At 39.1% G+C, this 17,451-nt stretch overlaps 1 protein-coding gene across 6 annotated transcripts in view; it reads right to left on the bottom strand.

The window, feature by feature from the left end:
• PRKG1 (protein kinase cGMP-dependent 1) overlaps positions 1-17,451 on the bottom strand; it is a 1,198,597-nt gene that overhangs the window by 191,411 nt on the left and 989,735 nt on the right. The window lies entirely within an intron of this gene.

Here is a 17,451-nt window from a genome sequence, read left to right as displayed (position 1 = left end):
AAGGTAAAAGGAATGCTATGTTCAGATATGCAGAGACAGGGTGAAAAACAAACATGGTACAAGTCTCAGGAATGATCAATACTGTGGACTTCTTGAGAGCTTAGGTCTTTATTGTGGAATAATAGAAGTCCAAAAAAAAAGAGGATCAATTTGAGAAGCCATATCACAGGTCCCGAAGTTCAAAGTAACGAGTGTGTTTATTTGGCGAGTGATGGGCTGTGAATTAATGCTCTTGGAGAAGGCTGTGATGTCATCACAGTGCTTATGTATATGAGTATATCCTGGTTTACAGCCTGACCTGGCATTGATAGGGTCTAAGGCAAGACTGTAAATGGACACCCCATAACTATATAATTATATAAAATCACATAAATATAATTATATAAAATTATATAATCATATAAAATAATATAATTATATACCTTTGCAAATATCCCTTCATAATAATCTGGAGGGTTAAATTCAAGGTATTCTTTTTTGTATACTTCAGATTCCTAAGCCCAGCCCTGGAACGTGACCATGGCAGCAGGTAGTCCGAGGCCCCCATCCTCCAGCCTATTCCTGCTTTCTACCAACCACGAAGACCTACACATCCCAATCACTTCCTTCTTCCACCCCAGGGAAACAGCCACTGTCACCGCTCAGTGCACACCACAGGAGTGACTTCCTCTTACTAGGAAAGACTCAGGGAAGAAAGAACCCTCCCAGATTACAGAAGGACCAGGAAGTCAGGGGTCTCAGTTTCCTGAAGGACATAGAAAGGGATGCTCCGGCTCCAGCGGGACACATTCCCCTGACCCTGAAGACTCTTTGACCTCTGGAAAGGACACAATAGAAGAGGGCCAGAATGGGACCAGCTGAGCTTCCAGAAATGGCACCAGAGCAAGGTTCCTATGTGTCTGAGCCTAGGGAGGTGGTGTTTATGACATATTAGGATACGAAGAATGAGAAGACAAATCTCACAGCATAAGGTACAGGCAAAGAAAAGATATGGATTACAGTGGAAGTCAAAACAGAGAGGAATGAATGTCAGAGATACCGTGGAAGACTTCTCGATAAAATGTGGTGTCTGAACATGCAGAAGGAGAGCTACGATAACGATGGGGGGTGTGCACGGGCCGCCTTTAACTCCCAAATCCAGAGGACAGAGGAAATAAAGGTATTCTTTGCAAGGGAACCCATCTGAAGGAAAAATCATGGATTTGAGAAAGAAATAAAAATTCTAGTCAAGACTGCCCTCCTACAGAGTTTGCCTGGAAGTATATGAAACTCTATCCTTAGGGGAGACCCAGAGATCCATGATTCATTCTCTGAACCTTGAAAGGAATAATAAAACTATAAATATGAACTATCTCATCAATCACTTAAAAATCATTTCCCATTTCCCACAAACACATACAGCGTTGCCATGTTAAATAAAAGCATTTGGCTAAGCAGCTCTTTGCAGGATATTTAGACATTGCTAGAAGGAGAAATCTTAGGATTTATATTCCAATGCTTAATGACTCACTCTGCTTTAGCAAATGGAAAATTAATGAAATTTATTGCAGCTGGTGATAGAATAATTTATCCAGTCTTCTTTTGAATAAAACTATCAGTTAAAAAAGGAAATTAATGAAAACAAGTAGGGTCTATGGTAGTCGCAGGTGTGTGACAGCTGGCTTAACATCCTCAGTGCTTATCAGGGGCACATAGGAACATGGAGATCACCGACCGCCTTACAGAAGTGTGTGAAATGTGGGTGCAGGAAGGCACGAAGGATGAGAAACGTCAAACTTATAGCAGCAAAGGTTCTAAAACCCACTAGTTTCCACAATCTCAAATCCTCACTCTTCTGGGATTGTCCAGCAGCCTACAATCTCTTTTTTTTTCTCTCCCCTATATATTTTTAAAATAATTTAGGATTACTTTTAAAAATCCATAATTTTAAAATGCATAAATTTAAAAGCAAATGACAGGTACGCGTTTTTACAATTCTTGACTATTTTTTGTTTGGTAACATAAATTCAAAAGCCCTAAAGTAGTAGAAAAAGATAAATAAAAATTCTACTTTTCCAAGACAGCAAGCCCACATTTCCAAGGGAAATCGGGCATATGGATGGGGGGTGGTGGAAACCCTGTATTCTTCTTGCGGAATGTTTGTGGAAAACGTTCCTTTTAAAACCAACATGTTCCCCCATATGGGGAGCAGGTTTGCAGCAAAGATGTTGAGTAGACAGTGAGAGAAGCAGTCAGCCATCTGGTAGCGGGCAACCGTCAGCCACTGATGCCGAGGGCGCTGCTAGGCTCGGGCACTCAGGAATATTCTAGAAAACAGAGGGGTGGCCATTATGCCTCACAAGGATAAGCTCTCAATACCAGCAGACCTGTGCTGTGGGACGGGCCTAGGGAGGGGACAGGGGCATGATGGATGGTTTGTCATCTTTACAACCGTGTTCAATTATCAATGGAGAACATGGGCTGAGGCCACGATGAAACCACAAGTATTTTTATGACAAGTGAGCCTCTGTCACCTAAATCATGGAGAATGGCAGAGGAGAAGCACATCACATCTCAGGGCAGTAAGAAGAGAGAGAAAACAGGGATGGGGGTGGGAAGGGCAGCTCTACGCTTTTCTCTCCTGTCCTCTTACACCTGCTCTGGGCAGGAAAGGGCGACAGGCATGAAATGACGTCCATGCCCTCCATCCTGCTGGATCTGGTCACTGTGGCCACCGACCGAGGACACAGGGGCCACAGGGACCTGGGCTGGAATCCCACTGCTCCGTTTATGGATGGTTTGACCTTGCACAAACCCCTTCATCTCACTGGGCCTCCCTTTTTCCACACATGAAATGGAGCTAATAATGACTGCTGATAGAATTAACGAGATAACACTTAGAATGGTATTTAGCACAAGGGCTCAGAGGGCAGGCCATCTGGTCTACCCGGTTCACCTTTAAATCCAATACACTCTTAGAGTAAATAGACAATTCACTTTAAGACAGGGATATTAAAATGCATGCTGTCTAAACTTAAAATCTTGTAACACAGAGGCACTTGGGTGGCTCAGCGGTTGAGTGTCTACCTTTGGCCCAGGGTGTGACCCCAGGGTCGTGGGATTGAGTCCTGCATAGGGCTCCCTGCAGGGAGCCTGCTTCTCCCTCTGCCTGTGTCTCTGCCTCCCTCTTTGTCTCTTATGAATAAATAAAATCTTTTAAAAAATAAAATTTTGTAACATAACATAGTACAGTAACATACAGGTGTACCAGCGTAAGTGTTTAACAGCTTATCTTTCATGTGCTCGTGTGGAATAGGAGATCACCACTGGTTCAGGTGACTCTAGCCGACACAAGCAACACAACATCTTCTGTAATTCTGCTGCTTGGGGAGTAAATTCTGCTTGTCCTCTGCCTTCCGGGCTGCCAATCACAGGGTCTACCCGGACTGGACACACGCCTGAAAACAGATCCTCAGAGCCAAGACCCTTCTGCTTCTCCTTGCCTTCACACTCCGGGTGCTTGAGCGCAGGGCCTTCCCGGGACTGCACGACCCTATAGAGCATCAGTGGGTTCTACCGGTGGGTCTGTCACGTGCACGGCCCCCTAGATCCCCCGCTCTAACGCAGCCTGGTATTGGCGACTGGGCTAAAGCATTCTGCAGAACTATGAAGTCCTTAACAGATGCTCTGAAAATAGGAGTCCAGGGAGCTCACCTGATGGGCATAACGGTAAAGGACCACATGAGAGCTGGTGACACTTTACTTTTAGATTGTAGAGTGCACTTGAAAATGTTGTAATAGTTTTATTGAGGTATAATCGACATAAAATAAACCGCACATGTTTAAAGCAGAGTTAAAATTTTTTGACATTTACACTCATGATGCTATCCCTGCACTCGAGATAACGAGCCCACCCATCATCCCTAAGGTTGTCAGCATCCCTTTATCATCTCTGCCTCCTGCCAGCCCCCTCCCTGGGTCACGCCAGAGGTTAGCTGCTGTTTTCTAGATTTTATATACATGGAACAATAGAGTATGTGTTCCTTCTCCTGTCTGTCTTTACTCATTATAATTAGTTGAAGATTCTTCTATATTGGTAAGTCAAAACGCCTTTCTGCTTATGGCCCAAATATATTCCGTTGTATGGCTATTCCATGATTCATTTATCCATTCAAATGATGACACACACTTGGGTTGTTTCAAGTTTGGGGCTATTATATGGAAAGTGGTCATCCACGTTTGTGCAAAAGCCTGGATCTTCACATAACCTGTCATGTAAATATCTAGGAACGGAATGACTGAGTACATGGCAGGTACATTTAACTTTTTAAGAAATGGTCAAACCGTTTTCTCAAGTAGTCACACCATTTTACATTCTCACTAGCAGTACATGGAAGTTCCACTTGCTTCACATCCTCTTCAGGGCTTGGTATGGTCAATCTTCCAAATCTTGGGCATTCTAATAGGTGTACAGAAGCATTTCACTGTCCTTTCAATTTGCATTTCCCTTTGACAAACCATGATGAGCACATTTTTACCTACTGACTTAAGATCATTTGCTCTTCACTGAGGAAATGTCTGTTCAAATCACTTGTGATTTCTCACTATGAGATTTGAGAGTTCTTTATACATTGTGGAATCAAGTCCTTTTTAGGATAATAATTTGCTAATATTTTCTCTTGGTCTATGGAAAGAAATTTTTTAAAATTTTTATTTATTTATTTATTCTTGAGAGACATGCAGAGAGAAGCAGAGACACAGGCAGAGGGAGAAGCAGGCTCCCTGTGGGGACCCTGACATGGGACTCGATCTCAGGAGCCTGGATCATGACCTGAGCCAAAGGCAGATGCTCAACCACTGAACCACCCAGGCGTCCTGAAAATATTTTCTTTTCTTACTCCTAATAATGTTTTTTCAAGCACAAAAATTTTAATGAACCTAATTTAACATTTTTTGTGTATGTTTTGGTATGATATCTTAAACTGCCTAATACACATTCACAAAATTTATCCCTATATTTTTTTCTTACAGACTATGGTTTTGTTTAGGATACATTTTGACTGAATTTCTGTATATGGTGCAAGGTACAGAGACAATTTTTTCTAACTTGATGGAGATACGATTGTTGCAACACCATTCGTAGAAAATGCTGAACTTTCTTAGCTGAACTGCTTTTGAACCACTGCTTAGAATCTACAATCCAATGCTACAGGATTCAGTTATGTATCCTTACCCCCCAGCCCATATGCTGAAGCCTTAACCCCCAATATTAAGGCATTTGGAGATGGAGCCTTTTCAGGGATACTTAGGTTTAGATAATGTCACAAGGGTGGAGGGTTTATGATGCGATTCATACCCTTGTAAGAAAAGCCACCAGAGCTTGCTTGCTCTCTCTCCACAGGCACACAAACCAAGGAAATGCCATGGGAGCACACAGCAAGAGGGCAGCCATCTGCAAGCCAGGAAAAAAGTCCTCTGAGAACCCAACCGTGTTGATACCTTGCAGTCCAAAGTCTAGCCTCTAGAACTGTGAGAAAAGACATTTCTGTTGTTTTAGACATCCACTCTGTGATATTTAGTTACGGCAGCCCAAGCCAGGATGGTAATGTATGTGTGGCCAATTTAGCAACTGGCTATTCTGTTCCATAGATTTTTTTTTGTATCTTGACATTAATACCACATTGCCCTAATTACTGAGACTGTAAAGTAAGTTTTGAAGTCTGGTAGGATTTTCCTCCAAATATTTTCTCCTTTTCATGTTATTTTGGCTATTCAAGATCCTTCAAATTCCCACATGAATTTTAAAATTAGCTTGTCAATTTCTACAAAAAGTCCTGCTGGGACCACAACCTTCTGGGAGAACGATATTGAGTTTCATGAAGGCAGCATATATCAACATTTCTATTGGAAAGGTGTAGTTTTCAGTGTACAGGCTTTACATATCTTTTATCAAATTCATCTCTAAGTACTTCATATTTTGGATGCAATAGTAAATGGTATTTTTTTCAATTTCTTATTTTTTTATTTAAACCATGAATACCTATGAGATTACTTATTGACATATTTGAACAGGGCCCTGGGAAGAAATGGTGGACTTGAAGCATTCATTCATTCATTTTTTTTTTAAGATTTATTTATTTATTCAGAGAGAGAGAGAGGGAGAGAGAGAGTGAGAGAGGCAGAGACACCGGCGGAGGGAGAAGCAGGCCCTATACAGGAAGCCCAATGCGGGACTCGATCCCGGGTCTCCAGGATCACAGCCCGGGCTGCAGGTGGCACTAAACTGCTGCGCCACCAGGGCTGCCCCATTCATTTTTTTTTTTTTTAAAGTAGCCTCCATGTGGAGTCCAATGTGAGGCTTGATCTCACGACCTTGAGATCAAGACCCAAGCTGAGATCAAGAGTTGGATGCCCAACAAACTGAATCACCCAGGTGCTTCAAGTTGAAGCTCTTTAAATACTATTTGAAATATCCAAATATTGTATTTGCCCTAATGCTTGGGATATGGGGTAAGACAATGACCATATAGCATATTTTTTTCTGAAATACCTCCCACTTATTTCACTGTATGAATGGGGCATGAGAACAATGTGGGGCCAAACATAGCTAGAAATGCTCATTTCATATGGACACAGTCTTAATCAGAATACATGAGTAAATGTTACATTCAAAGATAATTTTTGGCAAGAATATTCAGACTGCTTTAAAACACCTTTTCTCAGGCATCACAAGTGATTAGTATAATGACAATGAGTCTAACCAATTAAAATCTTTGTTGCCTATCCAAAATATGATTTATAGCAAGTCATTTTTTTTCTACACTGTATGAAGGAAAAATTAAGAAGCAATCATTTAGACTTGGGAGGAATAAAAATGACAGAGACACAAAACACGAGCCAAGTTCATTAACAAGGAAATTAACTTCAAATGAAACATTTTTGCATCTCTTTTTGAAGAGATTTTCAAATTCACATTATATTTTCTTATCTTGAGGCACCTAAAGGAAATTATTTGTCTGAGTGACATGTTGGAGAATAACAATGAGGGACTGAATTGTTTTGTAAGTAGCTCAATTTCCACCACCGAAAATGACCTTATATTTAAGGCAGTAGGGATAAAGAAATTACTTTATGGAAAAATACGACACCCTGATGTCCCCAACCAAGCAGAAAAATCTGATCCCTTTTATATTAACAATCGTTCATATACATAGGCATAAAGCCTTTCTCTAGAAGTTCTCTTTTATAAATTTTATTTGACAGAATTTTTCTAAATAGCCAATTTCCCAAATTACCCAAACTAACATACCTTGGGTTACTGATCAGTTGCTGACAATTATACTAAGTTAAATCAGCTACTAACAATATATCTGAGTCTATAGAGCACATTAAAGCATTAGTAAGATTATAAAATAAATTCAAAACTACAAAAAACCCTATTTTGTGTGACTAACTTTATATTCCAGGTGAAGGTGTTTTTCAGAGAAGTCCAGAGACCATGTGTTTAAATTATATTAATTAAATCATCTTCATTATTATCTAAAGAGGCTAGACCAGAGGTATTCCCATACCAATATCTATAATTTAGAATGTGTATGTTAGAGGGGGTTGTGCATATGTGTGTGTGTGTGTGGGGGGGTATGTGTATAATTTTATTCTGTATGCAATATAGTTTCTTCCAAACCAAGATGTAATTCTCATAAATCCTCTGATGGGTTCCTTGACATCAAAACCCAGTAAGTTATTGTATCCCAGGCATGTTTATGTCAAGATATAAGAGAATATGTCCCTAACATGACTAATCAGTGACTTCAGAGTAACAAGCAGCTTTTATATATCTGCACACTTGGGTTCTGTGCTGTGGGTGGCTGCCAGGCTTTAACATCACAGTTGGGGCCTGTTATAAGTTCAGTTATTCATCCATGCCAGGAGGGACTTTAATCCTAAAAGATCATTCAATACCAAATGTCTAAGACCAAACTACATCATAGGGATGATGGTGCCACTGGAGATCTCAGTATGACAAAGGCACAGATCATGAAGGAGGCACGTGAGGGATGAGACTGGGGTAATATAAGAGACCTCTCAGCAGGGTGGGTACCACAGGGAGCCCTTGGGAAGGAAAAGGACATGACCCCATTTGTTTTAGAGAGCGCTATGGGTTGAACTGTGTTCCCCCAAAAGCTATGTTAAAGTCCTAAGCCCCAGAACCTATGAATGTGGCCTTATTTGGAAATAAGGCCTTTGTAGATATAGTCTAGTTAAGATGCTGCCATACTGGCTTAGGGTAGGCCCTAAATTCAGTGACTAATATCTTTGTAAAAAGGGAAATATTTTGAAACAAAGACATACCCAGAGGGGAGACAGCCATGTGAAGACAGAAGCAGAAACTGATATGATGAAGCTATAATAGGCCAAAGATGTCAAAGATTATTGGCAACCACCAGAAGCTAGGAAAGAGGTGTGAAACAGATTCTTTCCAGAGCTTTCAGAGAAAACACGGCCATGGAGATACCTTTATTTTGGACTTTGAGCCTCCAGAGTTATTAAAGAATAAAGTTCTATTGTTTTAATACACTCAATATGTGGTAATTTATCATGGCCACTGTAGGAATGAATACTGAAAAATTATCATTACCAAGGTGAGTGGAGTAGATGCAAGGTGAGCGAGACTGGACACAAGGTGACGAACTAGATGGTGAACATCAGGCCAGGTGCCACTACTTCATGGTGGCAGTAATCAGAGCAGTGGCAGTGAAAATGACATGCCCCTGGTGATGCTGATAATTACTTAGAAAATACAGTCAACAGTATTAGTTATCAGTGGTATGGGGATGTCAGGAGAAGAAATGGTCAGAGATAATATCCAAATTTCTGGTTGGAAAAACACTTATTACAAGAGTGATCACTTGGAATAGATTTGCCTGGGAGGAGAGATAAAGTGAATTTAGGTCTGCCCAATCACCATTTGAGGTACCTGAGTGATATCTAAGCAGGCATGGACCACAGGAAACTGGGTCTGGAAAAGGTCTTAGGATGGAGATGTAGATATAATAACATTGCTATGACACTTTGAGCTTCTGCCATAGTATCACTTAGCATCTATTTTAATCATCTATTTACCTGAAAATAAGCTAAGACCAGAAAACAGAGGGAACAATTTTTTTCGATGAACACTGCTCTTTCCAACAGGCCATCTTGTGGATGGAGTAGTGATACTAATAAAGCAATTTTGGCTCTTTCCAGTCAGTTCTGCAGAAGACACGGTCCTATGTACTGACAGCTTTTTAACTTTGGACCTTAGCCACAAATCCAGGACCACAGGGAAAAATCCCACCAGATATTTTGTGACATCTTACATAGATTCCCCAATATAATTCTCACAGGAATAATCTTTGCTTAAAGGCTAATTAACCATAACCCTCACTAAAACACAAAAGTAAAACAAAACCCCTAAAAATCTCAGGTGCTACAAACAGAGAAAGGTCCTAAGGCTGGAGAGAAATGAGCTGGAGCTGGACAGGAGAGCCCTTGGAGATGGGTGAAGGAAACTGTTATGGTCCAACCAAGATGGTGAATGGGACTGAACCTTTCCTAAGTCCAGAGCTCCAGAGTATTTTTACACATGAGACACAAGATTTAGAAATAACTTCTCTGGATGTATTTCAGACCTAAGATACATGCAGAATCAAAGTAAAGGAATGGAAAAGCATTTATCGTGCAAATGGCAGTGAAAAGAAAGCCAGGATAGCAATGCTGATATTGAACAAAACAGACTTTAAGACAAACACTAGAAAAAGAGACAAAGAGGACACTATATAATCATAAAGGAAACAATCCAATAAGAAAATATAACAATTATAAATATTTATGTACCCAACATGGGAGCACCCAGATATATACAGCACTACTAACAAATGTAAAGGAAGCAATCAATAGTAATACAATAATGGTAGGAGACTTTAACACCCCACTTACATTAATGGACAGATGACTGACACAGAAAATCAAGAAAACAGTGGCTTTGAATGACACACTGGAACATATGGATCTAATAGATATATTCAGAACACTTCTTCCTGAAACAGTGGGATACACACACTATTCAAGCACACATGGGACTTTCTCCAGAATAGATCACATGTTAGGGCATGAATCAAGTCTCAACAAATTCAAACATATAAAGCCATACCACATGTCTTTTATGACCACAATGGTATAAAACTGGTAATCAACCACAAGAAAATAACTGGAAAGAAAACAAATACATGAAGACTAACTACCATGTTAGTAAACAATGAATGGATCAACCACAAAATCAAGAATAAATAAAAAATCATATGCAGAGAAATGAAAATGAAAACACAAGTCCAAAATCTTTAGGATGTTACAAAAGCTATTCTAAGAGGGAAATTTATAGTAATACACGTCTACCACATGGAGCAAGAAAAACCCAAATAAAAACCTAACCTTACACCTAAAGATGCTGGAAAAAAAGAACAACAACAACAACAAAAAACCCTTAAACCAGTGGACGGAAGGTAAATAATAATGATTAGAGCAGAAATAAATTAAGTGGAAACTAACGGCAAAACAAAACACAATAGAGCAGATCAGTGAAACTAGGAGCTAGTTCTTTGGAAAAAAAAAAAAGTGATAAACCTCTAGCCAGACTCATCAAAGAGAGAAAGAAAGAGAGAGAGAGAGACTCAAAATCAGAACCGAAAGAAGAGAAATAACTGATACCATAGAAATACAAAGGATTATGAGAATATTATGAAAAATTATATGCCAACAAATCAGACAACCTAGAAAAAGGATCAATTCCTAGAGGTACATAACCTACCAAAAGTGAATCAGGAAGAAAATTTGAACAGATCAATTACTAGCAATAAAATGGAATCAGTAATAAATTCCCAACAAATAAAATACAGGACCCGATGGCTTCATAGGTGAATTCTACCAAACATTTAAAGAAGAGTTAATATGCCTTTCAAACTAGTCCAACAAAATGGAAAAGAAAGCTTCCAAATTTATTCTATGAGCCCAGCATTACCTTGATAACACCAGGTAAGATATCACAATAAAAGAGAACTAAAGGCTACTATCTCTGGTAAACATATATGCAAAAATCCTCAAATAAAAAAAAAATCCTTCACCATGATCAAGTGGGATTTATTCCTGGGATGCAAAGGTTGTTAAATATTTGCAAAATTAATCAACATAACACATCACATCTACAAGGATAAAAACCATATGATCATTTCAACAGATGCAGAAAAAGTGTTTGACAAAGTACAATATCTACTGTCATTTGACAACATCCAATATCCATAAAAAGCCTCAACAAAATCAGTTAGAAGGCATATACCTCAACGTAATAAAGGTCATATCTGAAAAACCCACAGCTAATATCATACTCAATGGTGAAAAAATGAGAGCTCTTCTTTCAAAATCAAGCACAAGACAAGGATGACCACTCATTACTTTTATTCAATGTAGTTATTAGAAGTCCTAAGCACAGTAATCAAACAAGAAATAAAAGACATCTAAATTGGTAAGGAAGAAGTAAAACTTCCAATGTTTATAGATGACATGATACTTTATATAAGAAACCCTAAAGATTCTTCCAAAAAAAAGACTAGAATTGATAAATGAATTTACTAAGGTTGCAGGGCACAAACTCAATATACAGAAATCCATTGCATTTCTACATACTAATAATTAAATAGCAGAAAGAGAAATTAAGAAAACAGTTGCATTTACAATTGTACCAAAAAGAATAAAATACCTAGGAATAAACCTAAACAAGGAGGTGAAAGACCTGTACTCTGGAAACTATAAAACACTGATGAAGGAAATTGAAGATGACACAAACACATGTAAAGATATTCTATGCTCATGGATTGGAAGAACTGATATTGTTAAAATGTCCATATGATCCAAAACAATCTATAAATTTAATGAAATCCCTATTAAAATACCAACAGCATTTTCCACAGAAGTTGATAACATAATCCTAAAATATGTATGAAACCACAAAAGATCCTAAATAGCCAAAGCAATATTGAAAAGAAAAACAAAGTTGGAGGTATCACAATCCCAGATTTCAAGTTATACTAAAAAGCTGTAGAGATCAAAATGGCACAGAGCCTAGACACATAGATCAATATAACAGAATAGAGAGCCTAGAAACAGACACATAGATCAATATAACAGAATAGAGAGCCTAGAGAGCCTAGAAATTTATAAATAAATTATATGGTCAATTAACCTTTGACAGGAAAATGTAATGGGAAAAGACTTGTCTCTTCAACAAATGGTATTGGGAAAACTGGACAGCAACATGCAAAACAATGAAACTGGACCACTTTCTTATACCACACACAAAAATAAACTTGAAATGAAAAGTGAGACCTGAAACCATAAAAATTCTAGATAAGAGTATAGGCAGTAATTTCTCTGACATTGGCCATAGCAACATACTTCTTGCTATGTCTCCTAGGGCAAAGGAAACAAAAGCAAAAATAAACTATTGGGACTACATCAAAATAAAAAGCTTCTGCACAACAGAAAACAATCAACAAAACTAAAAAAACTACTAAATGGAAGAAGATACTTGCAAACGATATATCTGATAAAGGATTAGTATCTGAACATATAAGGAACTTATACAACTCAACACACACACAAAACAATCCAGCCATACATTTAGGAATATCATATATGCATAATATATCATGGACACATGAATGGTGAGCATGCGCATGGCCAATCTCAGAAGTTGATGAAGGGAAGGAAGGAAAGAATGGATACCAGAGAGGCTCGGATTGTATCTGTTATATTTTCTTTTTTCTTTTTTTTTTTTTTTTTAAGATTTTATTTATTCAGGAGAGACACAGAGAGGGAGAGAGGCAGAGACATAGGCAGAGAGAGAAGCAGGCTCCATGCAAGGAGCCCGATGTGGGACTCGATCCTGGGTCTCCAGGATCACACCCTGGGCCAAAGGCAAGCGCTCAACCACTGAGCCACCCAGGCGTCCCTGTTATGTTTTATTTTCAAATAAATACATGAGCTACCAGATTCAAATATGACAAAGTGTTAATTGCTAGACCCATTATTATATCCTTTTATGTCCTATCATTTTATTGATTATAAAAAAGAGGGAGGGGTGAAAAGTAGGTTCAGAAATGTTCATTCACCTTCCTAAGATCCAGGGCCCTTGCGGGGAGAAACTGGGGACATATCGTCTTGGCTTATTCTTTTTTCCATTAACAATGACAGAGGCTGGCATGTGGCATAGGTGTTGGAGGATAGGCAAGAGTAGGAGGGCTCCTGGAGGGAGTGCCCCACTGGTAGTGGCCTTCTACTAAATGCCACCATTTATCAGGGTGGCACAGGGCAGCAGCTGGCATCTAGGAGTCTGTTTCAAATGTAAAGAAGCCAAATCCCAGAGAAGCAGAAGCAGAAGCTGTGACCTACGGATACTTGGAGATCTCCTAGTCCAACTGTCTTGGTTTTACAAATTCAGAAGCAGAGACCCAGAATGGCTAAGTGGCTCAAAGGCATATAATCAGAGAGTGGTTGACTCCGTATCTAATGCTATGCCAATCATACCAAGTGCTCTAAATTTGGTCAAGAAGTAGCAGAATATTCTGGGGAATGATGATGGTGGTGATGCCAGTGCTGTTGATAATAACAGTGAAAACAAGATGGTGGTGGTGCTGATGGTAGCAACGAACTTTGTTTTGAGCATAATTTAAATTCTCCACAGATGTTTACTCAAATGCTTTGTAACAATCCCCTTGATTATTCCTCTCAACAACCAAAAAAAAAAAAAAAAAAAGTTAAGTACAACCATCACCTCCATTTCTGATTAAAGAAGAATGTCTCAGGGTCTCATACTTCATAAATGACAAAGTGGATCCCAACCCAGGCAGTCTGACTTCTAGGCTGGAACCACAGGCTACGCCAAAGACTCAAACATCAGGGGAAGAGGGTAGGGGCAAGTGGGAGCTCAGCCCCATCTCTGTCAGCTTCCACTTACTCTTAGGGTTCCCCCCACCCTTATTCCAGATGCATAGCGTGGGTGTGGCTGAGAGTTTGACACCATCTGATGCCTCTGCGGATCCTGCGTGGTTTCAAGACAGGTGGAGAGAGCTTGAAACCATAGTAACGTCAGAGTGTGATGGATTGACTCAGGAGTTACCAGACTACACCTGCAGTAATTTCTCCCAAACACAACTTTAGTTTTCCTGTACGTAAGGAAAGAGTCCTTCTGTAAAAAGGACATTTTGCCCTTCCTCTGATGTGGAAAACCATTATTTACAGTAAAAAAAAAAAAAAAAAAAAAGTGGTTGAGTCAAGGAATACTGAATAATTTGCTTCACATCAACTAAAGTGAAGGCAATCCATGACGTCAGTTTCTCTGGTAACGAGGTGCTACTGGTTAATGGATGGTAATTATATAGGTTATAAGATGGCTACACGTCTAGGACTCTATTGTCTGCACAGAACAAGGAAATGGAGCTTGTTACGTCTAGAGGCAGAACTCTAGAAGGGAGTTCTGGAGTCGAGGTACTGAGCTCACATTTCAGCTCTGTCATTCAACTGTGCTTCACCAATACTAGTATTAGGCACTCTGAAATGTAAAAAGAGTGGTCAAGGACTCATGTCAAAATTACTAATCCATCAATATTTTAATGGTCTGCTGAATATCCTCAGGAAAACAAATCAACAATTCCAAGTACATATAAATTTTATATGTGAGAAAACGACAATCTGAAATGCTGTGTTAGGTACATACAGAGAATGCTAACTACTATGTAATTGGTCTTCCAAGTATTAAAATCACATGACTTGCAAAAAAGCATAGTTATTACCCAAAAGTATACACACAGTGCTCAGAAGACTTTCTATCTCAAAGTAAGGTAAATTTTTAAAGGTTTTTAGAGGAAAGCCAGTGAAACAAATTAATCTGATTTATGAAAAGTTAGAATTTCTTGTGTGAGATGTTGAGACTCAAAGAAAAGATCAAAAAAGAACATACTTAGCGTAAAAAAAAAAAGTTACACACATAAGACATCAAAACATTAAAAAAAAAATATTGAAACAAGGAAATAATCAAGAAGACCTCACCTAATCGGTTTCCCTCAATTGAATCTAGATACAGGGCCTTAAGAAGGCACATCTGATAGACACCACAAAATGGCAGCCCACAGGTCAAATTGTTTGTAGAAATGTTTGTTTTGGTTTTTGGGTTTGTTGTATTTGCTTGCAGAGCGTTTTTCAAAAATCAAGTTACAAAATCACATTTTGTATTTTTTTTTTCAAAACCTAGATTTTTTCTGTTTTAAAAAAAAAAAAAGTCTAACAATCAGCTGGAGCTCAGTAAATGGTCTCCTCTTCACAGAAGGGTTTCTAGCTATGTCTGGGTGGCCCAGTGATTGAGCCTTTGGCCCAGGGTGTGATCCTGGAGTCCTGGGATCGAGTCCCACATTGGGCTCCCTGCATGGAGCCTTCCTCTCTCTCTTCCTCTCTCATTCTGTGTCTTTCATAAATAAATAAGTAAAATCTTTAAAAAAAAAGGGGGGGGGGTTCTAGTTTGCCACCTTACCCTACTCATTGACATTATCAGCCTGCTCCCTGTAGACAAGCGAGTTCATAACCCCTTACCTTCAAACAGATCCAAGTGGAGAAAGTGATCAATGGCAAGAAGCAAATGTTTGATTGGGCTTCATTAAAGCGGCTCATTTGTCTCTTAGTTCATTCGTTCACCCATTCATTCAACAGATACATGTGGAGTATCTGAAAAGCGCCAGATACTCAGCTCAAATCAGAATATAAGATTTAGACTTTTTTACCAAAGTGACATGCTGTCACAGATCCCCATGTATGTCAACATGCATGGAATAGAGTTGAGGATACAACACTGATGAATTTTAGGAAATCAAATAAAAAATTCTAACAAGTGCTAACAGTTGCACGGGACCCAAAGGAAAGGAAATTTGAAGAAGGAAGGAGTGGTCAGCATGTAAAACCATGGCTGAGAAGGGAAGTCCAAGGAAGGCAGAAAAGGACTTGCAAGTAGCAAATCCCCGGTGACATTTAAGAGGGCGTTTAGAATAGGCCTATGGAGCCAGGCTGAGCCAGGCTGAGCCTCCAGAAAACAAAAGCAAAGGGCTCAAGAAGGAAATAAATTCCTGGGGGAAGGGTAGGTGGGGGAAGGTATGTAGGGGGAGATAGAGCGGTGTGGGGAGGAGCCAGCAGTGCAGAGGACTGGGACTGAATGCATATGAGAGATTTGGGCACCAGACAGTTCATGAGAATAGCCATATGCCAGAATGACTTCAACCTACATGGAATGCCATCAAATTCTGACACCAGACACAATCTGCTAACTTTTCCATGAACTGCATCCTCAGGGTCACTCCTTAGGACACATTCTTCCATTGAAAGGGGTTTTTGCCATAAAGGCTTTCTTGGCACCAAAATCCAGTGGCAATAAGCTACAAAAGCAAACCTGTCCATTTTCAATGATGTTGTATCTTCTGGTGTCCCACTTGTGATCTCAATCAGAAATGCCTGAAAATGTTTCGGGTTCTTTGGCTTTGTTGGAAATGACATTTTTCATACAGGCAGTTAATCTTGAACCAATGGAACCAGGGAGCATTATTCTCTAGAATCCTCTACGTATAATCAAGGGAAAGAAGGATTCAAGTACAAAGGATGGGTCTGGGCACTTTATACTAGAAAGATAATGCTTATTGCATTCTTTTGTGGCACATACAGTGAACATGGTATTTCTTTCAACTTCGCCTCTAGAAAAAAAAAATCTAATGGCAAATACATACTCATCGGATAAGGATCAAATGAACAAAGGAGAAGAAAAAAAAAAAGAAGTGAAATGCATTGAATTCTGAATTTTCATAAGGTAATGTGGTGTACGTAAGATGACTTAGCAGGATCCCTCATTTCTGTAGCTGTGAAAGGGTAAGAAAGAAAAAAAAGCTGCTATCTGACTGTGGCTTAAAAATTAAAACCCGCTAAATGGTATCTTCATAATAATTTTAAACAAAATGCCTATAATGTAATTTTTAAATGAAAGTATAATGGAAGCAAAACTCCCTGTTCCAAATATTTTAGGGATAAATTATATCCTATTGCTGATCCTCCATAGCAGACACTGGGCCATCTGGAATTTGACACAAATATAAATGTTTACTGGTTATTTCTGATTCAAGTATATATATATATATTTCTGATTCTGTACATACACACAGCACTGAGTTTTGAAAATCTCATCTATTTATACACTGATAATAGAGATGTGCTGCTTATTGGAAAACAAGAAGAGAAAGCTCAAAGAGATCTGTCCTATTTGTCATGCATCCTGCAATATGTATAGTACAAAGTCAACTGGGTTTTTCGTCCATAGTTGGTAGGAAGAGATCCCAAATGCTTGTTTCTCGA

Source organism: Canis aureus, chromosome 27, assembly GCF_053574225.1.
Source record: "Canis aureus isolate CA01 chromosome 27, VMU_Caureus_v.1.0, whole genome shotgun sequence".
Lineage (NCBI taxonomy): Eukaryota > Metazoa > Chordata > Mammalia > Carnivora > Canidae > Canis > Canis aureus.
The sequence above is the reverse complement of the archived record's forward strand: the minus strand, read 5'-3'. Positions and strand labels throughout refer to the sequence as shown.